This window comes from Athene noctua, chromosome 1, assembly GCF_965140245.1.
Source record: "Athene noctua chromosome 1, bAthNoc1.hap1.1, whole genome shotgun sequence".
NCBI classification, from domain to species: Eukaryota; Metazoa; Chordata; class Aves; order Strigiformes; family Strigidae; genus Athene; species Athene noctua.
Window position 1 is genome coordinate 167,455,549 of NC_134037.1, and position 6,881 is coordinate 167,462,429.

The following is a 6,881-nucleotide window of genomic DNA, read 5'->3' on the forward strand; positions in this document are numbered from 1 at the left end:
TGCTCCCTCTTTCCCTTTGACCCTCTGTTGGTAATTCCCCTTCAGTGTTTGCTAATTTTCTGTCTCTTGCTCTGCCAGTACAACTGTCATCGCATGCATTGTGCTATGTCCTCTATGAAAGGATGTACAGATAGCAAACAGTCTGTACCTACAATACAAAGGCTGCTCTTACCTCTGCTCTGACAAACAGCTTAGTCTCCATGCCTGCAATTATCCTTTCCATTCTTCTCTTTGTCCTCTTCTGTTCCTCGGGTCTTGGTTTTCCCTTGTGTTTCCTGCAGTCTGACCCTTTGCCAGCTTTTCTTCGCCACCTCCAGTTAAGTCTATCCCTATTCCTGCCATTGGTATCACTTGCAGCCCTTGCCCAGATCAGCCTTGCTGAAACAGCTGAAAGGGAGCGGTATAACAGAGAGGACATGAAAAGCATCTATTGCAGATCTCTGTGGTCATGGCTAAGGTCAAAGAGCCAAACATTTATGGTTTGTGCGTGGGTGTTATGTAAACAACAGCAATTATTCCTTGTCAAAACTTCATAACTCAGCCAAAACTCAACCATTTTTGCTGGACTGTTCACAGAGGCTGCTACTTCTGAAGACTCACTTGCAGCCAGACTTCAGCTTTCCTCTCCCAGCTGTAGAATTATGTTTCTACTATTAAAGAAGTCACTACCACAGTCATAGCAAAGTTTCCACCCCACCCTCTCCTGCCATGAAAGACATGATCCTGCTGGGTATGGCCCCAAAAAATATATTCTCTCATTTCTGTGAATATATGAATTTGTGAATTTTTCAGCTTGTTATGAAGCAGCAACAGTGGCCTGGAAGTGTGTGAGCACAAAAGGACATTGCTTCTAGTCTATTCAGTGCATTTGAAGGATTCCCGCTGAAATGAATGGAAGCATCTTCCCATTAACTCAGAAGGTTTTAGAGCCTCTTGCACTGAGGTGTGTCAGCCTCTATGTACTGCTTACACTTTTGTTTACGAAATCCATTGGGGATGGGAAGTTGCACTTGGACAATTAAGGAGGAAGTGGCCAAACTATTTCCGTTGTTCCAGCAGAGACAGACTCTTAGCTTACACAAAGATGGCCTCATTTTCTTCTTTTTCACCAGAGATTTGGAAATGGCATTGGCTCTCCAAAAGTCAATGAAATTTCACAGAAGTTAGGGCAACTGGGTAAGCAGCAAGTACCTTCAAAGAGTGACAGAAAGCTGTCAGGACTTTAAAATACATGAGATGGCTTCTGATGACCCTTCACACCCTTTCAGAGGCCCCAAGTGTAAGGTAGAGGGTGGAGTTTCTTTGTTATACCTAGATCCCCAAGAAAATCCCTTAGTAATCCCCAACCTTACAACCCTTGTAAGAATGCTCCTCCATTCTCCTTCTTCCATCACATGCAGAGTAATCCTCCTTTCCCTGCGTCACCCGTTCAGTGATCCTTCTTACTCTGCAAGATCACATGCACTGCATACAGCAACCTCCCTCTCACACACAGGGTGAGCACTGAGCTGGGGAGAAAAAAAAAAACCCTTCTCCTACATGTTGCAAAGAGATCCTCCCTTTTCCCCCATGCTCCCCACAAGATCCAGGCAGTGTAGATCCCCGTTCTTTCACCTAGATGCTACAAGATCACTCTTCTCTGAGTGGTACCAACTGCAAAGGTGGTGTTTATTGACTTTTTCAGCTAGCTTTGCCATCGGTTTCTCTTTGCTGCAATAACCTTTCCCACCCACCTTCCTGCTCCTCCAAGGCCATGAGCAAGGCAACACCACACTGACATTCTCTCTTGTGTCGTAGCACTGGGACACACTGAAAGAACAGACCAGGACTAGGTTACCCTGCCAGCTCCCCCATGTACTCATGCCCTTGCAGCACACAGAAAGCATTGTATTGCAAGCCAGGGTGCTGCTTACTCACAAGGGAAGCCTGTGCTAGCTTGTAGCCTCAGATAAAGAGCTGCATTTTTTCAGTGTGAGAAACTGTGAGTGAAATGAAGAAAAAATACCCTGCAAAATGGCCTCCCTCAGTTCATGCAATCCCAAAGTATCAGGGTTCACAGATCCTCTTACTCCAGTGTTCACAAACCCCTCTGCAGCCAGCATGATTCCTGAGCACCCAAGGAAATAACTGTATACATTAACCATACAGCTGACCAGAGAATAAGTAGGTTCAAACACTCCTGGTTTCTAGATATTGTTGTCTTGCAACTCCAATGGAGCAGCAAACTTGGGATGGAGATGATAAGATCCAAAGGTGATAGTGACTTGCCTACCTTTCCCTTCCTCTCCCCAACACTTGTACAAGAGCTTGTCTGTGCCCCTCCCAAGGCAGCTTCTCTCTTATTTGATGGCGATGACTTAATCCAGAAAGGGTGATGAGAAGGAGAAAGATTTAAATCAAACATGATTACTGGGGCTTGATAGGCTTCCCTGGCAAGCTGTTCTGGGACTGACCCAAAAGCTGTCAGCTCGCTGCCTGCTCCCTTGACATTGCTGTTCGGAGGGCTTGAGAGCCTTATGAAATGTGGCCATTCGCTCAAAGCTTTTCTCAGCTCCAAAAATGAGCCTTTCCTTCCCCCTGGCAAAGGGCAGGCATGCACTGAGGGTCATCAGGAGGCTGAGCAGCGTGTGGCTTTTAACTAGCCCTTTGGCTATCAGTGGGCAAACAGACGGAGAAACAGACCCATGAGAGCTTTGTCCGAGACTCTTGAAATGGCATGCTCTTGCTGTGGCTTAGGTGTAATCCACCTAAGAAATTACTCCAGCGTGGCTGCGAGATAATCCTGCCAAGCCATTGCATGTGCTCAGCCACCGTCTCCCAGATGCCAGGGTTCTGTCCAGACCTCTCCCAGGCCACATGAATGGCTTGTGATGGCCACAGAGACCTCACAACAGGCACTGGTCAGGACACAACCTGCAGCCGCTCCTCATCCCAGAGAGTGGAGATGTACATGCTGGCCTGAGGCTGGGAATGGGGAGAAGGTGCCATCACATCCATAGCAGTGGCCACCGCAGGCACCAGTCTCCTGTCAGGGGCAGGAAGCAAATCCCTAGCTCTGGAGCTCACAAAGTATATAGAAAGGGTGGTAGGAGGTGGTCATGACTGTAGAAGAAAACTGAGCTCAGTGGCTGTGGAGATCCTGTCGAGTCTTATGCAGGGAAGGAACAGATGATTACAGGCACAATATGAGTGGTAGCGGGACAACCACAGGGGAGTTGCAGCATGCTGCAGTGGGAAAGCTTGCTGTCATGGACCAAGATAGGGCAAGGTCAGCTAACACGGGCCAACACCTGAACCCCCCACAGGGATGCAGGCCATTAAAAGTGATGAAGGAACATTTCAGAAATCATTCTGAAATGAGTCAAATACATCAATTTTTTCCCTCAATTCAGTCATAAATGCAGCTATTAAAACAGATTGGGTTATAAATAAAAAAAAAACAACCAACAAACAAACCCAACAAAACAAAACTGGGCCAAAGCAGCATGAGTGTTTTATTTTTATTAAAAAATGGAGAGTAATAAAGTAAAGCTGTAATAATAATATGAAAACGTTGACTAATATCTGTGAAAAACTTGGAGACCCATAGAGGGAATGAGCTATTGTGTTTTGTGGCGGGTGGGGTGCTGGTGAAGTGTTTGCGGTTAGGACAAAGACACTGAATTTTGCAAGCAGAGCCGATGAGTTTTAGGGTTTGCTTTCTGGAGACTCCCTGCACCAGTGAGGAAATTGCTCATGCTCAAGGAAGGCAGAATAGTCAGGCTTTTATTGAACTAACCAGAGTCTCTTTTGAGGGTCTTTTTTTCTCTTTCTTTCTCCCCCTTGCACTACCCAATGTGATTGATAAAATACATTTCAATATTGCAGAAAGAAAAACAGTGACAAAGAGCTCCTTGTTTGTTTTGAACTTATTACTGCAAAACCAACAACACCTGCCATTTTACCTTGCTGAGCTGGCTTCGTGAAGGGGAGCTGGTGGGACCTGGCTAAGGAAAAGCTGTGTCCGTGAAAATTTCAGTGAAGTAAAAGTTCAAAGGAGGAGAAGGGAATGGGAGATAAGAAAGCTTCAAATCTTCATTTAAAAAGGAAAGAAAATCTGATTAAGATGTGCTAGCTAACTCAAAACATATGAGCCTGAACATCAAAAGGTTTGTAATTCGTACACGTGCTGTAGATAATTATCAGTTTAACTCGATACTTCCTACAGCGACAGAGCTGACGTCAGACCGCTACAGCAACCGATTTTCTCTGACATTGAGCGAGGGCCCTGCTGCTGATGTGCTGTTCCTCCCCCCGCCCCTTACACCCCTGTGTACATGTGCGCGCCAAGAAGTCAGCTCAAACCCCCTCTTGGCTGCCCAAAGCCTGAGACCCAGGCGAGACTGAGAGAGGTGGCGAGTGGCTCCCAGGCTGCTCTGGACGTCTCCTGCTGCAGAGGACCGCTTGCAGATCCCCCACCCTGCAGCATGCACTGCCAAGGACAATAACAGAAAACCTAATTTAAACTGGGCTCCTGAGACTCTGTCAAAACGTGGCCTAGAAAATAAATGTGTAGACTCTGCTTCCTCTAGTCCACTGCAACCTGGATGTGGCTGTGAGCTGGCTGCAGACATTGCTCCTGTGCTGCAAACCAACAAGGTACACAAGGCAGCTGGTGGCCCATTCCTGCTCTGGCCCTCCTCACCCTGCTTGGCCAAGGGCTGCCAGCATTGGGGCAGAGCTGCTGGGGGGGTGCAGGTGGGGACAGTATTGGGGGCACCAGAAGTCATGCACACAACCTGTCTGCCTCTTGGCCAACTGTGGTTTCATGTCACAGTTTGGCCGGGGGAGCTAATCTTGAAACTCTCTGCGTATCTCCAAAGCCAGAAGGTTACGGCAGAAGGCATGTAATGAATCCCAGACCTTCCGAGAGAGCCATGTGTAGCATGAACATAAGAATAATGTGACTTCAGGGAATGGCAAAGCAAAGCATTTTCCATCCGTGTCCATGAGACTTCTGTTCAGTATCAAGCTCTCCCTGAGAGTTGAAATGACCTTCTGTCTGCCTGTCCACAGGAGACAGAGACAGAGAGACAGGACATAGGCAGAGGAGAGGTCATGTTTTTGTTAGAGGGAAAAAAATAATCTAAAGCCTGCTAGTAAAATACTCCTAATCCCTATGACTCTGAACTGTAGAGCTGGGAATTTTTCCTCTACACATGTACAGCCCCATGACAATTTTCTTTCACTGAAGAGCTCCTTGCACTTCATCCACAGCCCCAAGACCACCTTCTCTACATTATTTTCTAACTCAAGGATTTTATTGCATTGAGGGAGGAGGGGGAAAACACTAGCAATTACAACTAAGTCCCCTGCTGAGCACTCTGTCATTACCCCATCCTTCTAGAATATGCTTTTTTTCCCATGACTTAATCATCCGTTTAATGGATACCCAACTGCATGTGAAGCTTCAAGGTCTATAAAGAATGAAGCCTAACCTGCAAGACGCTCTGGTAAGTCAAATGTTTACAGTAAGCACAGCAATCCATCAAACGTCCTTCTGAAGGCTCCTGAAGAACAGCTTGAGGCCAATAAAATAGTCTGGATTTTTTTGGGGGGTGGAGAAATACACCTATAAATAATCCTTCCTATCCGTGCCAAGTTTGAAATGCAGGCATCTAACACCACGGAGAGTAAGCCAGCTCACTTTATAGCAAAGTGGTTTCACACTCTTGAATATTAGACACAAACAGACTGACCTCCCTTGGAAGCTCGGTTCTGTACCACTCAGCAATCGATTGCACCACTTCAAGCCGCATAAAGCATCATGTGTTTATTTTAGCAAAAGGAACTCCAGATACAGAACTTAAACCTGTTCCTACAATGGTGTTTTAATTACCCCAAAAGGCCAACAATAAAGTTACATTTTAATTAAGAGTAATGAATTATGCATGATTGTGTAGCACTTTCTGTGTAGCTAGCAGATGAACACAGAGAAAGGCATGGTATGGACTGCAAGGAATTTATCCTGACAGTACAGGGAAAAGGCCATTTTGTTTGCCATTGCAGGTCATTTACAAAAAAGGTCACTCCAGCTAGCTAGCAATGTGTGAAAATTGTCCCGCTGCACTCCTGCAGTTCTGCTACAGGTTCCATGTTATATTATGATGTATGAGAACTGAGTCCAACTTCTCCCTATCATGACAACACAACACTTGAAAATCACATCACTAGAAGTTTACCCCTTCTGAATGCATTACGACTGTATATGTAGGAAGAATGATGGCAAAATATCTCCCATTCTCAGCAGGGACATGGAAACACCAGTGTGACTGTTGGTGTTGCAAACTCCTATGATTTTGCCATGTTTTGTCAGCTCATCTGTCACAAGTGTCACTCATCCCCACATAAAACCATAGCATTCATCTGGGGAGGAAGAAAGGGGAGGAAGTTAGCTCTTCTGGATGCGTAAAGCAGTATGCAAATATGAGTACATGCAGACAGGAATCCTAAAAAACAAAACCACCAGAGGACAAACTGGAGCTCCAATGGATGCTTGAACTGTGACTCTGGGGATTTTTTACATCAAGAGTTCTTAGCATTAGGAGTGGGCAACCGAGCATTGCTAGGAAATTATTTGAGATTTCACTGCTAGTTCTGCCTCTTAGAGCTTTGACCTTCAAAACAGATTATGTTTCCAAGCAAAAAGGCAGGAAAAAAACTTGAACCACTAAGAAAAAACAAAAAAAGAGAATTGTGTCTGATTGGCATCATCCTGTCCTTATGGCAAACTAATTTGACTGAGTTCCTTGACTTTCATATTTTAGCTGCTTGTTTTGGCATCATAATAGTAATTTCCTTCAACTGCAGCGTGATTAGTGCTCCAGCCCTTCTCTGCGTGT